Below are 22,365 nucleotides of genomic sequence, written 5' to 3' on the forward strand. Positions count from 1 at the left end.
AGGTCAATATTTTACTTGTTTGCCGTGTTAATCTTTAAATAATAGCCTTCTGAATCAGTGGCATGATGGAACTTGAGGGGGCCCCCTGCAAAGTACATGGAGCCCCCCCCTATGCTCCAGATCCAGTCAGGAGCTCTCAGGCCCGGGACCCACTGACTGCGCACAGTGCTGGAGGGGGCCCCCTGGAGCTCTTCGATCCCCCTGCACTCACCGGCGTAGCTAGGGGGGTGCGGTCCGCCCCAGGCGGCACTATTTTGGGGGTGGCCGGGCGGCGCCTCAGCAGTATCAGAATGATCACAAGAGTCATTATTATTGGCAGCCAAACAAAGTGCGTTGCGCAGCATAATTAAGCCTTGGTGGTGGGCCAATGTGTGTGAATGCTACTGCATTGCACGCACCACCAACAGCTTATTTTCAAAGTGCACCTTCATGTTTGGGTCCCGGGCCGTCAATCTGGTAGCGCGCGAAAGCGCTACCAATGACGGCCCTGCAAGCGTTTATCATGCAGCAGAGCCAGCCTATCTACGGCAGACTTGTAAACGGTCCTGTTTTTAACGCAATGTGCGCACCGACGTACGTAGTGACGTGCATGAATGCATCCAGTGACTTACACCTCAACAGGCCACCACAAGCTGTTCACACGAACCGGCTCTCTCCCAGTCTCAGTACATAAACGAGGGGCAGGTCGTGTGAGAGTAAACTTTTACTTTCAACTCTCCTTGAGCTGCGTGTGTGTCGTTGGAAGATTCAAGCAGCAGCAGGTACGTTTTCCCTAGTTTATGCACAGTTTTTTGAGGTGGCACGACTGAAAAGATAAAATGCAGGTCATTCCGGGGGTAAGGTTAGGGAATGGAGGACAGCGCACGGAATAGAAGTGCTTTCTGTGTCTTTTAGCAGCACAGGAGTGTGGTAAAAAGTGATGTTCCAGTGATGTTCCTTGGAAATATTTCCCATGGTGTGTTATATTCCAACAATGCCACAATGCTTCACTCACCCGTCTTCATTAATGCCTGTATATGCATGTCTCCAAATACAGATTAAAAAATAGGTTATTGACTTTGTTAGTTCTTGTTTTCTATTCAATTATCCATGAGCGTCCCCGTCATTTACCTATGCACATATTGATGCTTATCAAATTCTCATTGGCTGCTCTGCCTTCTTTTCACTTTCAAATTATATAAATGGAAGACAGGGTGCCTCAGCTCACTATTGACTTCCACTGTCTTTGTCAAGCAACTCATTTACTCCAACATTTTAAAGCATTGACGTGGAATAAAGTGTCAATAGTGATAATGGATCATTCAGTATGAATACAGATCAGCTTTTAAAAAAATGTGCAATCCATATCTTCTGCCCCTGAGGTCCTGCCCTTAGCTAACTGAGCTACAGGCACAAAACTGAACTCCTGTAAGTACTCAGCTTAGCTCCTGCAGACAACCAACCAAATCACTGCAGGCAAACAACTGTCCCCTACAGGTATGCAACAAGGCAAGCTCCCAACAGAACTCATGCAAGCACCCGCTGGGCCTTGTGCAGGAACCAAAAGGGCCTCGGCAGGCAGCCAAGGTGACTCCTGCAGTCACCACTGATGTGTGCAGAGTTATTATTATTGGCTGTACCCTCAGCCTCGCACCCAGTACCCAGGGGCATAGCTATCATAGGTGAAGCAAGTGCAGTGGCACCGGGGCCCAGAGCCCTAATGAGGCCATTGAACCCTGACAATAGCTGTATTTTACTTCACCAGCAGCACTCAAAGGGGCCATTTTCTTTGCTTGCACCAGGGCCAAGGGCATCCTTGCTATGCTACTGTGGCAGCGCCTTCTCTTTTTTCCTTTATTGCATTCTCATTTCAGTTTCTTTTGCTGCTCTGCTCTCCTAACGTCTCCATTGTCCTCTTTTTAATTCACAATTGTATTTCTCTACCCATGCTTTTTCCTTCCATCTGGTCCATCTTTATTTTTAATACTTCCTTGTTGGTCTATTATACCCACCCATAATTTTCACTTTGTTATTGTTCGCTTTCTATCATTCACTGCCATAAAACCCTATACTGTTGCTTTCTCCTGTTAGCTTTAAATAGCTTGGGTACCAGTCCTGGAAGCCCAACTGGAGAGAGCAGAGCCGGGCCAGACAGGGCAGAGAAGCACTTTTTAAATGTTTATTAGTAACCAGGGGTTTCTTTTTAATGATGGTGCATGTCAGGATGATGGTTTATGTGATTGTTACATGTTTTTAATGATGCTGCTTTTCATGTTTTATGGACATTTCTCTTAATAAACTTCATAATTACTCCTACAACCAGAAGAGACTAGACTAGATAGGAAGCACTATACGTCTTCAAGGCACACGCTGCTGAGCTGGGGGATCGGCTCCTCGAAGCGCAACAGCTCCACCTATTCAGAGTGCACTGAGGGGCAAAGTGATCCAGGAGAGAGCTCCGGAACTTACTCTTCGCGTGTTTGTGATGGCTGAGCGAGGTCCTGCTGCCTCTTGAGAGATAGCTAACCGAAGATAAGCATTTTTTTGTAAGTGTCTGCCCTCATACAGTACAAAACGTGGAAGGTAGTATTGTATGTTAAGTAGTGCTTCATACTCATGACAAGGCCACTAAGCGGTCTGATGTGAATATGGGGGCACTGGAGACTTTGTCTGCTTCCTTTGCAAGAGGGCCGCCTCCTTAAAAGAGCGCGAGGATGGAAGAGGGTTGGGATTTAGATTCTGGAGAGAGGAGAAGGGGAGGAGAGTACTGAAAGTTGAGGTGTCTGGGGAATAGAAGAGCCCACTGAATGTAGACGTCTGTGTGAGGAGTTTGTAGGACGAGTCTGTGGAGTAGAAGAGACTGGGGACTGGGAGAGTCTGAGGAGTGGAACATGGAAGAGGGTGGGGGGAGTGTTCGGGAACTGGAAGAGGCTGCAAGTGAAGATTCTGGGTAGGGAGAGTCTGGGGAGTGGAAGAGGCCGAAGACTGGGATAGGCTGCAGAGTGGAAAAATGCAATAGGTCTCGCCTTTCATTAAGTTAAAGCCATTTGCTTTTATTATACAATACCATTAGCCAAGCAAATGGCTTTTTAACTTAATCAAAGGCGAGACCTGTTGCATTTTCATTGCTTGTCTTTCGAGTGCATTTGCCACAACATACCACAGAATCCACCCTTGTTTTCCATTGAATGGAGGTGCCAGTTACCTAAAGAATGTAACTGAAACATGCAAAACCCATAGGATTATATTATGGATTCGGAGTACTGTCCCAGTCTGTGCCGCGGCACTCACTCCAGTCTGTGCACAAAACTGGGACAGTGTGCTGTATTACGAATATTTGATCCCCCTGCAGGCCTGCATGATCGAGGTAACTATTAGCGGCGATACTACGTGTCTCTCGGACCTCTTTCAGGTGCTTGCCGTCCTTTTTCCCCAGCACCCCCCAAAGGGGGGCGGCAATCTGAAGGGTAGCCCCGGGCGCCACAAGCTCTAGCTACACCGTTGCCTGCACTGCACGGGCTATTGTTACGTCCCTGTCCTGCATATATTGCTGAAAAGCATACAAACGTTTTTGTAAGCCTTTTGGTGTTAAATACAATATCCACTGCCATTCACGTACAAGACATAGTGTGGTTCCCTATTCACGGTGCAACTCCATTTTGAGTAGATAATACAGAGGGTAAATCATAAAGGTACAAGGAAAACAATAAAGGGGCAAACTAATTAACCTAGTTTTGGACCATTCACTAAAGTAACCTTACAGGAAAGGGCTTGGTTTTCCCATAAGAGAATACAACACTAAGTTGACATAGGTAATAAGATAATTCACCGGAGTAGGGAGGAAGGGATACCTACCCTTTTTCCAGAGTGTAGGTCTAGCAACATGGTCGAATGCAGTGGAGAAGTCTATAAAAGTTATGTATACTGGTTGACAGTGAGTTGTAACACATTTTTCTAAAATCAGCTGGAGTGTAGCAATATTATCCAATGTGAAACTGCTTTTCTTGAAGCCCGCTTGATCTGTGGGAATTATCCTAATCTCTACCTCCCAGTCCTGGACGTAGACAAATATACTTCTGGCAAAGACGTGCCCAACTCAGTCCGAAATGGCTATTTTCCTATAGTTGTTCGGAGAACTCGATCACCCACTCTATGTATTGGAACTCTAATTCTCGTGGGTCCCAAATTTTGGGAATACACCGTTTTAATACCGATGTTCAAACAGAGGAAATAGAAAAGTAGACCAGAGAGAAATGACAGAGATTGGGATTTCGTTTAGATCCATTGCTTTAGGCGATCTAGCTCCACATTTATTCGCCCTAATCTTGTAGGGGGACCATATTTACTACCAATGCCAGAAAGTTTTTAATCTTGAAATTCAAAACAGATCAGATCTGCTTCAGGCACATTAGGAGGAGGTAGCTCAGAGAGGCATTTAGCCCATTCTCCATCACCGACTGGATTTGGCATGGGTTTGATCCTGTTGCCACAGGAATCTGCAATGATCTTTCAATATGTCCTAGAACCTTTTTGTGTAACCGCCTCCCTTAGTTCTATCCATTTACGGTCAGGCTGTCATTTTCTTTAGTGCAATTCTCTGTCTGGTTCTCCTCCAATGTAGGAGTTCATTACTTTTCTTATCTTGAGGGAATAGTATAAAGAATGTCTTCTGACTAATCTGTTGAATTCCCTACAAAAGATACATTCTATGGCAGTGAACGTCTTAGATTTGCTGTTCTTTTACGAGGGACTAGTCATTTCCAAGCAAGACATCAAATGAAAAAAACTCATGTTCATGATTAGGTCCCAGACACTTGTTGGAACCATTTTCCTTTATCCCTGTTTCCACAAGGTGTAACTAATGAATGGCAAGGAGCCTGGCCAAAACCAGTACACCCTCTCAGCTGGATTTTACTATAATCCTTATATTATTTATTTGTGTTAGTTATTATCAGGGATCACCCTGGGTAGGTGGGTTATTAAGTTTCCAGCTGAAGCTCACAAAAATTAGCCTTCAACCTAAATGGAGACTCGTGTAGTAAGGGTATACAGTTGTATTTATTCATGGGGTCGAGCTTTCAGGGTTCTCGTGGCCATGCTCTGGTGATCTACACATTTCTTTCCCAATTGCTAGTCGTGTTGCTAAATCAGGAAGGTCAAGTGATCCAAAAGAGCTGTTTTATTTCTGTCTCTCTCACCCTTGAAGAGGCCAGCAAAGTGAAGATTACATTGCTAAGTTGGTAAGTGGTACAATAAAACAGTTTGCAAGTTTTGGGCATGGGCAGATATGAGCAGTAAAACACACCAACTACGGACGGTCATTAGCACATGCTTTTGCACATCTTTCTAGGTTATTATCCTCTTTGTTATTCTTTTGATTCAGTTTTCATACACAATAAAAGCCATCACAAAGAACATCAAAGTGACAGAAACAACAGCCTTAATGAGCAATGTCCAAAGTTTAGCACACTCATGCAGTTAGCACACAATACACCATTGTGTGGAAATGTCGCAGCAATTATTGTGTAGAGAGCTTGTAGACCTGAATGAGGTCTGGATCCTAACTACAGAAGTCCACCCAAGACAGTCAATGACAGGCAGAGTCAACTGTAACCTCTGATTGGCAGCCCAAGACAGACAACAAGGTGTCTGGTGCCATCCCTCTGTAGGTGGAACAAGGTCAGAGAGGTATACCCGTAAAGGACACTGTGGGCCTAATTAGGATGTTGGTCAGAGTTTCCTCTGACTAACATCCTTGTGGTTTTGAAACCGACCGACCTTGGGTTGGCTGTCCGAAATCACAATTACAATGCGACCGCACATGGTGTGGTCACAGACTCCCATTTTCCCATGGGAGCATGTGAGGTGGTCGGGAACCGGCTGCAGCTCAAGCTCCCAAACAGAAATGGGAGTCACTGTAAATCTGTTTATCGTGTTTCAGGCACCTAACGGAGCCTGACACACATGCAAGGATTTACAGGGGGTACCATAGGAGCACCCTTGGCCCTGAACCGGAGGGTACTGATAGGGGGGACCCTGCTAATGGCCCCCAAAGTCACTTTCCGACAAGCTTTCTATTTCGGATTGCCCGGCATGGAAAGCCTGTTAGAAACCAACATCATAATTCTGATGGCGGAAACGCCAGCCGTATGGGATTATGGTGGCGGTTCTGACTGGCCGATGGGCTCCTTGAGCCCGTTGGAAGCCAGCCATAATGACCGGCCAGTTTGAATTCCGACCGCCATAATCGTAAATACCGCGGTCGGAATTCAAACAAAGGATGTCGGTCGGAGAGCCTCCACCCTGCAGTCGGAGGCTTTCCGACTGACATCCTAATCAAGACCTGCATGTCTTGCTGCCTTGATGTTCGGTGCCAGAGTGAGGTGTATGTTTGAGAGTTGTTTCCCACTTGACTGGTCAGTTTTGAAAATATGGGAACTTCAAGAACCTTATAGAGGAGTGTTTGAAGGTGCTTTTCAACTCACTCCCAAGAAGGTTTGTCAAAAGGTAGAAAGTAGCTTCTTAATTCTCTCTGGCTTCTTGTTCTCTACCTGCTCTCTAGTAGTAGGTCAGGGAGTGCAAACAAGAGTGCTGGCCTCTTCCTTAACTCCCTCTAGTAAATGCCTGCTTTTCTTTTATTGCCCCTTATGCCGACAAAGTGCAGACACTCACCGTCCAATAATTAGCAAGCTTCTTGGAAAATTATGGAAAGTTCTCCCCGACACCGACTACCTCACATAGTCACATATATGAGTCCCTTGCTCCCGCCCAGATCCACAGCCCTGTCACTTTTAACATGGGTGCTCATCTGATCAGTCCCTGCACCCATGTGACTTCATGAGAGAAACTATAGAAGGTTCCAGTGGGAGTTTTCCCAGACACAGAAGGATGTCAGTACGGAATATCAACTAGTAAATATCATTGTACCTTAATATTGTATCTAAGATATCTAGGACCAAAATATTGATAAGTGAGTATGTACAGATTTTCTAAACCAAATCCCACGTATATGTACCTTCACAATATATTTATTTCAAGGTATGTAAATATAGAATTAAGAATAGTAAACCTTTAGTTACTTACATGCATTTACCTGCTCAATATGGTGGTCCTCAATAAATTGACTATGACATTAAAGTACCACTATATTCCCTACTTGATATTCCAGACTACAACCCCAGGAAGCACTTTTGCATGTATCTCTTTCACAGTACCTCGGGAAAATGAATGCACGCTGTAGGATCTCTTGCACAGTTTAAACAGTAAAAGCTAAATTAACAAATTGGAAAAACAACCCTCCTGGATAAAGAGCGCTGTCTTTGCGTAGCCTCCGTGACCAGCCGCAACCCATGCAGGTAAGCGTTGTGGGGCTGGTTGGGGGCGGGGGGCATTTAGACAGACGATGACAAGGGGAAATTTTATAAATAATTACATTTCCCTCGTCATCGTCTGTCGAAATCCCCCTCCCACCCAGCTCCACCGCCCACCACTTTTACCCGCACGGGGCGCGGCTGTCTAAGACGCGACTCAGCCAATATGCGCTCTGCCTCATGTTCTAGCCAGGCATAGATCAGAGACCATTCACAATAATTCAAAAATATCCTGCCTCATTGACATCAATACAATAGACACTGTCTGAGAATCCTTGCAAATGGCTGCAAAGGGTCAAGAGATGCCCAACTCTGCGTTCACTTTTGCAATGTTCCCTCAATCGAGCTATGGGGCATATTACCAAGGGCCATTATCACCGCATTAGCGGGACTTTTTCCCTCTAATGCGGTGATAATTTTATCGCCCTATTACCAAGCTGTTGCTAACACCAGTTAGCGACGGCTTGTAGGCGATAGCGGGCATTTAGGGGCCCACTTTGCATGTCAGTGATAATTATCGCTAATGACACGCAAAGTGGGCGTGCCAAGATGTTAGCGACTGAAAATAGTCACTAACATCGCTATCTCCTATGATCAACACAGGCGTTGTTTTGGAAATATTTGCGCTAAGCGCGAATATCTCCAAAAGCTAACGCCTGCCCTGACCAGTTCTTAGCCATGTTATCCAATGAGAGGTGGATAACATGGCTAAGAGCATTGTCACGGTAATGCCTGAATATCGCTGTATTGACAGCGATATTCACGCATTTCGCCTGTTTTTTATCGCTCCTGCTATAAACCTTGCTAATAGCAAGGTATCTCAGCGATAAAAACAGGTGAAGGGCGGAGATAGAAATATTGCCGCTAAGCCAACACAGCGATAATTATCACTAGTTGTTGGTAATATGCCCCTATGTTCCTTGTAAACTGCCACATAGTGAAGGGGAATGATACCCACAGCTGCCACTCATGGACAGCTTCCTTATTACAGATTGTTATGGACAGATAATAGCTGCCTCTAATGTATCGCTTTTCTTTTGTACTTAAAAATAAATATTGTTTTTTATTTGAACAGAACACGAACAATGCCGTCGCAAGAAGAAAGGGAATTGACTCTGTTGTTTGATTACACTATAAAAGTTATCCAGAATAAGAAAAAGAAAACATTAAAAAAAGTAATCGAAATTCCTAAAAGAATGCTTGAAAAAGGGAAGAAAGAAGAGGAAAAAAAATAATATATACATTTCCTTCCAAATCTCAAAGCCTTTCGTTTACTTACAAAGGCGATTTTTGATTGAAGTTAACTACAGTTGATTGTAATTTGAGTTTTCTATTTTTAGGCAGGACCAATTTTTGGAGAGAAAAACACTTCTCCCTCCTGGCCTTCAGTATACTCCTGGTTTAAGTGCAGAGGTGCAAACCACTTGGATACCATGCCCTCTGATACCCAATTCATACCCCGAGAACTCGCAGGAAGTGATAGCACTTGACCTTTGACATGATGAAAATCCATTGTGCTTTCTAAAGACAACCTTTATTAAAAAATGTTTTTAAAAACGAGCAGTGATTGATAACAAACACAGACAAGGCTAAGGCATGCTCACTTTTAAAAGATCACCAGACAGCCCGGTTTATGTTGTTAGGCAAGACATACAGCCGTAAGTTAAATAACACACTTTATTCTCTGCGTAGCTCCTTACATTGTGCGAGATATTATGTTGGCTTCTCTGAACAATAAACTTGGATGTAGGAAAGCACCTGATGTTTGGTGATCAGTGGCTAAAGGAACGAGCTATCATAACACAGGAGCTGCAGCTTATCAATTATTGAACCCCAGAGCCGGGAGCTCTGACGGCTGCACTATCTATAATACATGAGCGGAGCCTGACAAGCTCTGGAAATGAAGCCACGAGAGGGGGGAGAGAGAGGGGCTGTGCACTGGTTCACACAGCAGCAGGCCACGCTTTTACCAAAAAACAGGATTCATTACCCAGCCTTTTTTTAAAGGAGAGGAAACTCTAGAGAAAAGGGATGATAGACGAGGGGGAGTATTAAAGGAAGTCAGGAGGATCAGTGAGAAGGAAAGTTATAAGAGGTAAGACACGGAGAAATAGAGAAAAAAAGCATGCTAGTAAGAAAGGAAGATTTCAAGGACTGTGCTAAAAATGAGACAATACGAAAAATAATAATTTAATTGAATTAAAAATGAAGGTCAGTGTTAGAAATGGGGGGTCTCTAGTTGGCAGTGGTATGCCCCTTGTCCAAATAGGGACACTTCCTTCTAGTCAGGATATGGGAGTTACACACCCAAGATAACCCCTGCTCACCCCCCCTTGGTAGCTTGGCACGAGTAGTCAGGCTTATCATAAAGACAATGTGTAAATCATTTGTACAAACCACACACAGTAACACAGTGAAAACACTACTAATGGACACCACACCAGTTTAGACAAATAAACAATTTGTTGTCTAAACCAAATAAGACTAAAATGTCAAAAATCCAATATAGAGAACACAAAATATCCCTTTTTAAAGGTTTAAGCAATTCTGTCCATAGAACTCTATGAATGTGGTGATTTTAGTAAAAAGTGTCTTTGATGCGTCAAAATCCACAAGGGAAAACAGCAGCAGAGGAGAGAAGCGTTGGAAAACACAGCGATGTGTCGGTTCTTGCGTCCCTGGGGAAACATTGTGTCAGTTCTGCTGCACGCAGAAGTGTTGAAATGGTTTTGGGCTGTAAGGAGAAGTGCTGCACGAAATCCGAAGGCGATTCTGGTCTGCGGGTGAAGTGGTGGAAAACTTGGTGTACAGGTGCAATGTGTGGAAATCTGGGCCTGCTGGAGTAGACGCAGCGGTGGTGGAATAGGCACTAAATCGATTCTTCCAGCCACAGACTGGGTAATGTGTCTATTCTTTCAGCCGCACAGAAGGGCCTATGTTGAAGTCAGAGAAGGGTTCTCGGATGTCAGAAACTCAGTGCTCTGGAGTCGTGCTGGGGCGGTTTCTTCATCCACAGTCAGGCACTGCACCGATTTCTTCGGCAGCACGGCAGCAGTGCATGGAAATTTCTCTTGCATGGTGGTGCTGCATCAGAAAAAAAAGGTGCTGGAAGGGCAATGCATCAATTTTGAAGTCCTTTTGCAGCATAAACCACCTCCTAGGGCCCAGACCTGGAATTGGCACCACTTAGCAGGTCAGAACTCCCAGCCGTGGACTTCAGGGATGCTGCTGGTGAAGTCTTTGATGGCCCTGAGACTTCCCACAGGAGGCAAGCATACACAGGTCCTTGAGGAACCTTGGAAAAGCGGGATTCAAAAGCAAAGTCCAGTTCTTTCACTGCCCACAGACAGAAGTAGCAATTCCAGGCCAACCCATCAAAGCAAGACACCACAAAGTGGCAGTACTCCTCCTGTCAGCTCTTCATCTTTGAAGGATCCTCAGTTCAGAAGTGTTCTAAAATGGGGGGTTATAGGTCCAATACTTATACCCCTTTTGGACTTCCAAGGAAAATCTTTATTTACCATAAGATACTGCCTTGCCCTGCCTTGGCTCCATACACACTACATGGGGTGGAGACAGCATTGTGTCCTGCCGCCACTCTAGCACAGGAAGGCCCATCAGCCTGGTGATGGGTCATCTGGAGATACAGGGCACAGCTCACCTCCTTTGGGGTGAATGTCTAGAGTGAAAGCACAGGCAGACAGAGGCATAGGATATTAAAGCAAGAAAATGGCCAATTTTATAAAAGTGGCATTTTCAAACATACAATTTGACAACCAATTCCACTAAAATATGTATTTGTAAATTCTGAGCTCAGGGCGCCCAACCTCCAATTCTCTATCTCTTCCTAATTGAAAGTTACATATGTAAGATATTACAAGGCAGGTCCAGTGATAACCTATGGGAGAGATAGCCCTTGCAATGTTGAAAAACGAAATTGCCAGTATTTCTCTATAAGGAAATGTAAAACACACCAGTACATGTCCTACCTTTCATAAACACTGCAATCTGCCCATGATGGTACCTTGGGCCTACCATAGGGGTGCCTCACATTTAATAAAAGAGAGGGGTTGGGCCTGGCAAGTGGTTGCACTTGCCAGGTCGATATGGCAGTCTAAAACTGCATTCACACACACTGCAATGGCAGGTCAGAGACAAGTTTACAGGGTACTCATGTAGGTCGCACAGCCAGTGCTACAGGCCCACTAGAAGCATTTGATTGACAGGCCCTAAGCACACACAGTGCACTTTACTTGGAACTCACTAGTAAATCAAATATGCCAATCATGGATAACCAATCATAATCACAATTTACACAGGGAGCACTTGCACCTTAGCACTGATCAGCAGTGGTAAAGTGCCCTAGAGTACACAAACCAGCAAAAACGAAGTCCGGCACCCAATAAAAAATACAGGTGGTAGAGGCAAAAAGACAGGGGAAACCACTGCAAGGATGCCAGGTCTAACAGTGAAGGAGAATGGAGCTAGGGTAGGAAAGATTATTGCAGCACTAAGGTGAGGCATGAAAAGGAAAAAGGATGGAAAAAACTATGAAAGGAGGAAGGAAAAGAGGTTTGAAGCAGGTTGCCTCTACGTCCTTAAAATGAGCAGTGAATAGAGAAGGGAACAGGTAGGAACAAGTTACGGTAAGATGGAAAAAATACATGAGAGGTGTAAGAAATTAGGTAGTTGGTTGACTGGGGTGTAAGCCCCGGTCAAGCGGCAATCACAATCCTTATCAGGGTAAGGCACAAGCAAAACCCAAATTTAACCTGTACTCACCCCTTTGGTAGCTTGACAGAGAGCAGTAAGGCTGAACACAGATGCAATGTGTTAAGTATTTGTGTAGAACTTCAAACAGTAAAAATATGCATCAAAAGGTGTCCATAACGATTTAGAAAAATAGAACAACTTTTAACGTGCCTAACAGAAAAAATAAATAAATGTGTCCTCATGTAATGCAACTGGTGCTATAGAAAGAGCTCTGATACCCGATTCGGGTCAGGTTCGCGCTATATAAAACTCTGTAAAATAAAATAAAAAATAACAATAAATAAAACAAGACAACAATTACAAAAAACTATTATTAGAACCAGAGATATTGAATTTTAAAAGGTATTAGTAAAAATAGCGCAAAAGAGCAAAATGCGCCAACTGGGATATCCGGTTCCTCCAGGCTGGGACAAAATCACAATTTAGGCTGACCACGATGGTGCGCCGGCCAGCTACAGAGACCATGTTGGGCCCGTTTAACAGAGTACTGTAAAATCATGGTTGTGGAGTGTTGCGTTGATTTCCTTCAAGATGCACTGTGCAGGCAAAGCAATGCATCGGTTCTGAGATGCGGCGAGGCTGCAATGTGAGGTCCTGTTGTGTTGTCGTCGAGGGTCCTGTTGACGGGGTTTGCATTGTGGAGTCCGACGCCGGGGATGGAGTTGAGAACCCAGTAGTCCACACAGAAGTTCGGGAGTGGCGCTTAGTGGAGCAGCCTTGGGTACCAGCACTACAGGGCTGGACCAGGAACTGTTGGAGGGCTCAATTACCCCTAATGCCAGTATCTTAGAGACTTCCTCCTTGATACTGGCCCTCACCTTATCTGCCAACCTGTACATTTTGTTCTTCACAGGTGGGCTGCTTCCAGTATCTATGTCATGGATGCACTTATGTGTGATTCCAGGGATGAGGGAGAACAGAGACGCAAACTGCCCCAGTAACTAGCGACAGCCACTCTGCTGTTCTGGTGTCATTGTCGTGACTGACCCATCCTGTTCTTGGGCAGGCAGCCGATTAGGAAGAGGCTCACTCACCTCTTCCACTCCCTCATCAGTCACCAGGAGCATGTTAATTTTGGACATCTCAAAGTGGTGTTTGAGGCAGTTCACGTGGATCACCCTCAAGGGGTTTCTAGGGGTGTTGAGAATCAAAACTTCGGACTAGTACTGCACCGATAAGGGGAAATACATTAGGTAGTGTTTTAAAGAAAAAAAAAAGTATTTATTTAAATTTTCTGCTTTGCACTGGTTTTTAAAGAGAAAATCACTATTTAAAGTTGGCTGCTGGGGCGTGTCCAAGATGGCGGATGGCTGAGACGTGCCTCTTGGTCTGTCCATGCCACCGAAAATGAAACATGAACACCCAGCCTTTCAACCCCCTTTTCAGTGATGCTGCTGGGTTTGCCTGCTTCCCAGGTAACGCGGGCCTGCTGTCAGGAAGGGGCGGTGGGCCGATACCTGAAGTTATCTCCCCGGACACCGAGACCACGCCTTGCTGGGCCCGACTGGCCTGTGCAAAGGCTGAGCTGAGGGCCTGGCACACTGAGGAGATCGACCTGCCCCTGCAGCACGAGACAGCTGGTGGAGGCTGCTGCAAGCTGGTGCCCCACATCACCTCTTGACCGCATGTGGGGCGGTGCAGTTGAGGCCCGATATCCGGTATCGACTGAATGTAAAGCCCCCCCTGGAGAGGAGAGCGAGGCGGAGGGGGGCAGTCTATAAGGGCCTCCCTTGTGTCTGGAGCTGCCGGCAAGGGAGAGGCTGGGATGAGCGTCAACGGTGCAGCAGACCCCCCACAGGCAAGCCGTACACCACCTGAGGTAGAGGGCAGGAGGGCCCTCCGGATCCGCAGCTTCAAGGTGAGGGGGCAGCCAGTGTGTGGGCCGGAGTTGAGGAATCGGACTCCCTCCCCCTCCTCTCCTGCTTTTCTTCTCACCATCCCGGAGGACTGCTGGAAAGCTGTGGGGGCCGGGCTGCATACTGCGGGCCATCCGTACTTTCCCGCTCAGTGAATGAGGACCACCTAGGGCCCACAACAATCATATTTTGATCCGGGTCCAGCACAGTGAACTCTACGCGTGAGCAGACATAGGTGTGTGCCTTGGGTCGGGCCCTCAGGATCTCCCCATGCGGGCCCCCCAGGGTGAGTGCATTTGCTGGGGAGGGGAGTGCGCCAATCCCCCACTCACGAGTTGCGCATAGGCCCCCCCAGATCATCTCGAGGCCTATGGAAGTTGTGAGAGACACAACTGCATGCAGTCGTCCTTTCTGCAGACACCCCACCTAGTCCTCCTCTTTCACTGAGCCACAGCACACTTCTTGGAGGCCTGAATCAGCAAGCCCCCTCCCACTGGTGGTACCCAAAGAGATCCCGGGGGGTGGAGCAGCACCTTCCTGCTTCTGGCTTACATGCCCCCTCTCCGAATCCACCCAACAGCGCCAGTGAGCAATTTCCTTGGGGGAGACACTAACAGTAACTGGTACTCATTGACATCAAGGCCTACTGACCCCCCCAACAGGTTCCCCTGAAACGTAGATTACCGTCACATCTTGCAGAGGGGTAGAGACCTGACCAGTTGCCACACCTAGACGTTCCCACGGAGAGAGATCATAGACTCCCCTGTGCCAGTGGACCCTCCACCCAACACCCGGCCAGACCCCGACGCGGCGCATTACAGCTGCCCAGCGCAATGACGATGAACTGAACAAAGAAGGACCGCTCTCTCAAGGAGATGTTCGGGAAGCAAGGAGGAGCGGTCAATGAAGAGAAAACGACTGGAGCTGGGAGAGATCACGGTGTGGACTCAGAGGTGGAGGAGGGCCCCGTCACGAAGTCCTTCTTGGAGTGCCTCTTTGCCTCACTCAGAGGAGATCTCCAAGTCATGAAAATGGAGTTAGCAGCGGACCTGAGAGAGGTCCTCCGTGACTTGGAGGAAGTGGGAGACAGAGTAGTCGCAATGGAGGACCGAGAAACGTTCCGTGAAGAGGAGGTGGAATGGCTCCTGCAAGAGGTCCTCCACCTCAAAGAGCAACATCTGGACCTCCAGGCGCATAATGAGAACTTGGAAAATCGCTCCCAGAGAAATAATATCCGCATACGGAGGTTCCATTGTAGGTGAACGGGTCGAAACTTCGAAGCTATGTCTCCGCACTTTTCCATCACATTCTAGGCACCTCAACAAAAAAGACATTGCAGCTTGATCAAGTTCATAGGGTGAGGCTGCCCAGATCTGGTAAGACTCCACCTGCTGACATACTTATGTGTGTCCATGACTTTCAAACAAAAGAAGATATCCTAAAGAAAGCACAAGAGGCCCATCCGCTTGAATTCCCAGGGCACTCGCTAGTACTCCACCAGGTCCTATCCTGGATCTCTCTGCAAAACCATAAATATTCCTGCCCAATCACTGAATACCTGCATAAAGCAGGCATATCCTACTCCTGGGGCCACCCTTTTAGGATCATATTCTGCTTTGAAGAGACACTACACCAATTGAGATCCCTTAGGGAAGCCTGTACCCTGCTTCACATCGACAAACACATGGAACCTCAGGGTCAAGACCAACATCCTGACTGCAGGTGGCAAAAGAAATCTGGTTGGAAACGAGCCAAGGGTCCCTTCAATTGCACAAGGCTGGACCTGGACATCATGACTAAGGAACGACAATCTGTGCTCCAGGCACTCTCGGGAGAATCAACCCTATCTGAATCATACTGATTTGAATAAGTATCGCCCGAAGTATTGATCAGGCAAAGGGTTGGTGAAGGTCAAAGCGGTGGTGCTGGGAAGACTGTGCCATCACAAGATTATTTCCTCGATGTCCTATCCTGCCTGTTCTCATAAACTTTGGCAACCTTCTCAGAACACCCACGAATGCCGTAACGGGACAGTGCTCCCCACCAATTCAGTTATCCTGACAGACTCTGGTCGACCAACTTTGTTCTTGATGTTTATTACTTGTATCTACTTGGGTTCTTTCTATCTTCTTTTTTTCCTGTCTCCTCCGCTCCATTGTTACTGCCTAGGATCTTGCCCCGATACTCAGAAAAGGGCCCTCACCCACACCCGACTGTCATATCCAAACGATGCCTCGTAAGGGGAAGCACTCTGGCATTCCCATCCTTTGATTCATGCTGCAAGACTTGCGCATAGTTAGTCTAAATGTTAGGGGTCTAAACAACCCGGTGAGGCGCACTGCGGTCCTGTACCTTCTAGAGAAGTCTCATGCCAAAATCTGCTTGCTACAAGAGACGCACTTACTTGCTAAAGACTTACCTTGCTTGCGCTCATGCTGGTTCCACCGACAGTACTGGTCCGCTGGACCAGCAAAGAAAAATGGGATAGCTATTCTCTTCCCCCAGAAATTCTGAGGCAAGATCATCTCCACATTTATGGAAATCAAAAGGAGGGTGTTAGCCCCTAGGCTACAATGGGGCTCATACACCTCCACACTGGCCAACATATATGCACCAATCAAAAAACAAGACCCCTTCATCACTAAAGCCTTAGCGATGATTCTCATCTCACCCGATTTGGAGATTCTAATAGGGGATGATTTTAACCTGATCATGAATCCTGATATGGATCGCTCCAGCTAACGATCCACCCAAGCTGGGGTCTTCACTCTTGCCGGCCTAAGATGGCTTGCCGGTGGTGAATTACGCAACATCTGGCAGCACCTTCACACCTCCACAAGAGACTACTTCCTCACATCCCCTTCCCTCACAGCATCCGTTAGAGAGGCAAGCATAGAACCCCGATCCTTGTCGGATCATGCACCAATAGCGATAACGATATGAATGATTGTTACCCAGCCCCAACCTCACGTTGGCAACTCCGGGATGCTATGCTGCAATCCGCACAGACGGTAGCAACAATATGCATGGTTATCAAGGACTATCTCATCCACAATGATAGCGAAATGTCCTGACTCTCCTCGATTTGGGAAGTGGTCAAGTTAGTACTCAGAGGCGAGCTGAATGGTATCACGGCATCTGAAAACAGACTGCGTTGGGTAAAGAGGCAACAGCTGGAACTGGCGGTCTCTGAACTAAAGTCGATACATAAATGCACAGGGGCCCCAGAGTCTGGAGAAACCTCGAGAAACAGAGGGTTCTCTTAAAGTGCCTTGACATGCACCAGGCGGAATAAGCCCTCTTAAGAATTAAGCATAAATTCTGTGTAAGTGGAGACCATAGCAACTGCATGTTGGCCCGTAGACTGCACGGTAAGACGCTGACTGGAACAGTGGGTCCTGTTGGCACTCGCAAAATAATGGAAGTTTACACTGACCTGGAGATAGCTGAAGCCATCAAAGACTTCTACTGCAGCCTTTACGATGGGCGTGACGCGCCAGATGGAAATGCTGTGGTATATCTGGAAAAATATCCCACTGGGCATCTCGGCTGAACAGGATCAGCACATACAGATAGACGAGGTAATTTCGGCTATAGCCCCTCTCAACTTTCCAAGGGTCCGGGTCCAGATGGCTTTACACCGCTATTCTATAAGACCTTTGTCAAGAACTAGCCCCCCTCTTGACCCGGCTGTTTAACTCCTTCCTTGATACCAGCCCTCTAACTGACCCCATGTTAGAAGCCTCCATCTCGGTGATTCTTAAGCCACAGAAGGATCCCAAGAACTGCAGGGCCTGCAGACCTATTTCCTTACTTAACACGTACGCTAAGTTATTCACAAGCATCCTAGCTGCACGACTGAATCCCATTATGTCGTGACTGATAGACTCAAATTAATCAGGCTTCATCCCAACCCGCCAATGTGGCGACAACACAAAATGCCTCCTACATCTCATGCACCTGAACTAGAGGTCCCGGAGAGAGGCCATCTGCCACTCCATTGACGCGGAGAAAGCGTTTGATCGTGTCCACTGACCTTATTTAGTCACCACTCTCCACTGATTTGGATTCAGATACAAATATATAGCTTGGATTAAGGGTATATATAGCCTCCGCAGGGCCTCAGTTCGAGTCAACGGGTTCTCCTCTTCCATGTTTCCAATCACCAGGGCTGCTCCCTATCCCCACTGTTATTTGCATTATATATGGAACCCATGGCTCAGAGAATTAAAGACAATCCTCTAGGAACCTACACAATCAGCCTCTATGTGGATGGCAGGCATCATTCTATCTCTGACGGACCCATGGACTTCACTCCCCCCGTTGGAAGAAAACACGGGGGCCCTTAGAATGGGCATCAGAGACCATACCATACTTGGGCATCTCGTTAGCAAGCGAACACACTGACTGCTAACTACAGCCCCCTGCTTGCACAGACCACTAAATCGCTCTCCGACTGGAGCAGATCGAGTCTGTAATTGTCTAGTTGATTTGTGACAGTCAAAATGACAACCCCCCCATGTATCCTATATGTATTCCAGACCGTACGGCTAACTCCTCCACTGGCACTTCTCTGGAACTTGCAACTAGTCATCAACCGGTTTATATGGGACGGCAGAAGCCGCATCTATGCCAACAGCAGCTTACATGGCCTAAAACAGCGGGTGGTCTTGGACTCCTCCTAATATCTGCTGCGATACCCCGTGGAGTGGAACCGGCCACTATCAGAAAAGCATTGGTCCTTCATGGACCAGACAATCGCCGGCGGCAACATTTGGAGGAAGATCTGGCTCCCGTGTAAGCACAGGGTCTGAGGTCTATACTCCTCATTGACAACAGCCACGACAATGAAGATCTGGGACGCAACTGCTCTCAAATATAAGCTAACGGCGTTCCCCTCTCCAATGTCGCCAATCCCCGACAATTGATAATTAGTCAAAAAATCATATTTTTACTTTTTCCAATCAGTATCATATTGAATGCACAGGAGAGAAAAAGAAAGGGAAGGGTTTATGTGTTTTTCTAAAATTTGACACACTCTTACACTCATTCATTAATTTTTCACATCCATACTCATACATACAGTATTTTCACATCAACAATGTGGTGTTTCAATGTTCCAGATTTGCAACAATGGTGGTCGACCCAACAGATGTATGGCGGTACTTTTTGGATACTAATAATGCAGACGTATATTGTGGGCAGCTTTAATAATTTTCGAGGACTCCAGTTAGAGATTAAAAATCTCTGATAATTCATTTAATCCTTCTGTGGACGTGTTACATTTTATGATTAACATTGCTTCTTGTTTAGATACTTGTCCTCTAGGTCACCGCCTCTGGCATCACGTTCTCTTTTTTAATCCCTGTAAAAATGTAGCTGAGGTTCTTTTTTGAAAAAACATTTATAAGGGCTCTTGTTATTTTCAGAGAATGTTTGCCACTATGAAAGCCACCGTATATGCGAGAATTAGCTAAGGTAAGAGGTTCAACGCTCCCGGCTGGGAGTGGGTGTGGATACGAACAAGTTTTGTGACAATTAAATAAGACATAGTTCTTTCTTTATTTCCAGAACCATCTGAGGTCCTGAAGAGAGTTCCTTACACTGGGAACTCGAAACGCGTCGGCCAGCTTTGTATTAGGCCAATCTATGAATACTGAGAATAAATCACTTTGAAATGATGTTTAATCGTTTTGATGGCCTAGAGTTAAATTCACTAACTGAAATCTAAATGTTCTTCTCCTTGTTTTGAAATTAGGTTGTAGGATTGAAGTATTTGATCTGTGAAGTTTTTGCCCTACCCTTCCCCTTTTCCTTTCCTTCTTAAACACCACATTGTTGATGTGAAAATACTGTATGTATGAGTATGGATGTGAAAAATTAATGAATGAGTGTAAGAGTGTGTCAAATTTTAGAAAAACACATAAACCCTTCCCTTTCTTTTTCTCTCCTGTGCATTCAATATGATACTGATTGGAAAAAGTAAAAATATGATTTTTTGACTAATTATCAAAAATAAATGGATTAATTCAATTGAATGGTTTTTTCCTGATGATATAGTTTAATTCTTTTCGTCAGGGTGATGTGTTGATAAGATATGGTGCAGTACTGGCAAACTGTGGTTGTTACTTAACTTGAAGGCTTGGCCTTACTGCAGATAAGCCAAACCCTTGATTGGTTCTCGCTATTAATGTTTAAAGCAAGGTTTAGGCCTTGTAAAAGGGGTTACTTTGAGAAATAGAATTTTTAGTTCTAAAACTGCACAGCCAGGCTACAACTGTATGGCGGACATACTTTACAGTTCCACTACAGTGGATATTTCAAAAAAGGCTGCAGTCCACTGATAATTTACAGGCCCTCAGTACACATGGAACCAAATATTAGGTACCATATACTTGGGACTTATGAGTAACTTAAATGTGCAAGTCAGGAGCATACCTATTAACCATGATATCTGCTTGATGCAAGAGACCTGGTCCCTCGAGGCGAGTGACAGTCCCGGTTACGCTACCTTTGACATCCCCGCAGTCTCAGGTGGGAAAGGCCGCCCTTCGGGGGGCCTTGCCATATGGGTAGGCTTACACTTGGGCATGCAGGCGGTACAGGTGGATACAAACTCACCTGATATCCAATGTGTTTTGCTAACATCTGTTGGCGGATCTACATTGTCTATTATTAATATCTACTCCAGGCCTACCGTGAACGGGAAAGAATCGAGTACTATCCAAGCACTCGACTATTTTCTCCAGACACTCGACCCCGCAACTCCGATTATTCTTGGTGGCGTTCTGAACTGTCAGTTCGAGCCTTTGGGCGGTCCTGAGTTGTGTGAGGAGGATGAGGTTGACTCGCTCTGGCAAATTCCAGCCCCAAGAACCGCCCCGGTTAAGGCCTGGACCCCGTTAGTATTACAAATTAAGGCCTTGACCCTTGCAATGTCTTTGCGGGCATGCAATGGAAGGGGCAGCAACGAATGTTCCGGCCTGCCCACTTATAACAGGATAAATCGAACTTCCACCATTGACTACCTCATGTTGGAAGCCAAACACTGGGGAAAGTTTAAAGACTTCGGGGTTGTTGAAAGGCACGATAGTGACCACAATGCGCTGGTCCTAACGCTTAAAGCGGGTGCATTTGGACTAACTAACCCTGACTCTAATTCCACTCTGATAGTTCCCCCACATATTATATCCAACAATAGGAGAAGAGTCAAATGGCCTTCCTGCCTAGACTCTCCTACTCGTCTCGCAAAAATTTACCAGATAGCTGTTCCATTGATAAGCGATATGGGAAATTCTACCTCCCATGGGCAGACTATAGCGACCCATAGAAAGTTAGTTGAGAGTCTAGGGGATGTATTCTATCCTGTTAGTGGGTCTAAGTCGCGCCGGGGTAAAACACATCCCTGGCACAACCACGCATGTAAAGACTCAAAGAAAGACTTACTCAGGGCAGTTAAATCTAAGGACATCCCTAAAATTAGAACAACTAGACTGCAGTATAAAAAGGTGCTCATCAAAGCAAAGAGTGAGTGGGAAGAATCCAGGTGGGAAGAGATGAGACAGGCACTACTCCTAAAAGATTCTAAGACCTTCTGGCTAATTGCTACTTCCTCAGTGTCAGGAGAGAGAGATACTGGGGTCTCGAATATTGCCCCTATAGCGTGGGAGGCACACTTTAAGTCACTCTACACAAGCCCTGAGTTGGAGGAGATGGGGTGTCAGCCCCAGGAGTGTATTTCTCATAAGGTACTCCACGGCTCAGGCCCCACCATCCTACACGACAGGGTCAGATTTCATAAACCTTCTAGACACCTACGATCTATGACGTTAGGAAGAGCAGTCATCACCCGAGTCCGTACTGTCAGGATGGGAGAGCGGGCCTTCTCTCACATTGCGGCAACAAAGTGGAACGAGCTACCCCCTAAAATTAGAACAAATGACTGTTTTGTCTCATTTAAGAAACAACTGAAAACATTCCTCTTTCCCAGGCCAGATCAATAATCTTCAATCAGAGCTGATGTCAAATCACTTGCAACTTTCTTCAGCGCCGTGATGTCCTTGTAGGATGAATGTTAGCGCTTTATAAATAAATAAAATACAAATACAAACTATGCCCAGGTGAGGTGTGGGAAAAACCGGGAACTATCCGATCGCTTCCCCGTCACTCGGGGAGTACGCCAGGGTTGCGTATTGGCCCCTACTCTCTTCAGCCTATATGTTAACGGCCTAATTGATAGACTCAATTGTGTCAGGGATAACGATGCTCCACGCCTGGCCACTGGTAGGGTGCCCGCTTTGATGTTCGCGGACGACACCTTGTTGTTGTCGCGGACATCATCGGGCATCCAGCGGGTTTTGGACGGGTTTGTTTCCTTCTGTGCCTCA

General features: G+C 46.2%; 1 long non-coding RNA gene across 1 annotated transcript; it reads left to right on the top strand.

Annotated features, from left to right (window-relative positions):
- The first annotated feature begins 624 nt into the window (after positions 1-624).
- On the top strand, positions 625-19,872 carry LOC144783088 (uncharacterized). Its single transcript, XR_013601396.1, has 3 exons — positions 625-761; positions 19,408-19,456; positions 19,550-19,872. It is a non-coding gene; the product is annotated as an uncharacterized LOC144783088 (long non-coding RNA).
- The last annotated feature ends 2,493 nt before the right edge of the window (positions 19,873-22,365 follow it).

This window comes from Lissotriton helveticus, chromosome 9, assembly GCF_964261635.1.
Source record: "Lissotriton helveticus chromosome 9, aLisHel1.1, whole genome shotgun sequence".
NCBI classification, from domain to species: Eukaryota; Metazoa; Chordata; class Amphibia; order Caudata; family Salamandridae; genus Lissotriton; species Lissotriton helveticus.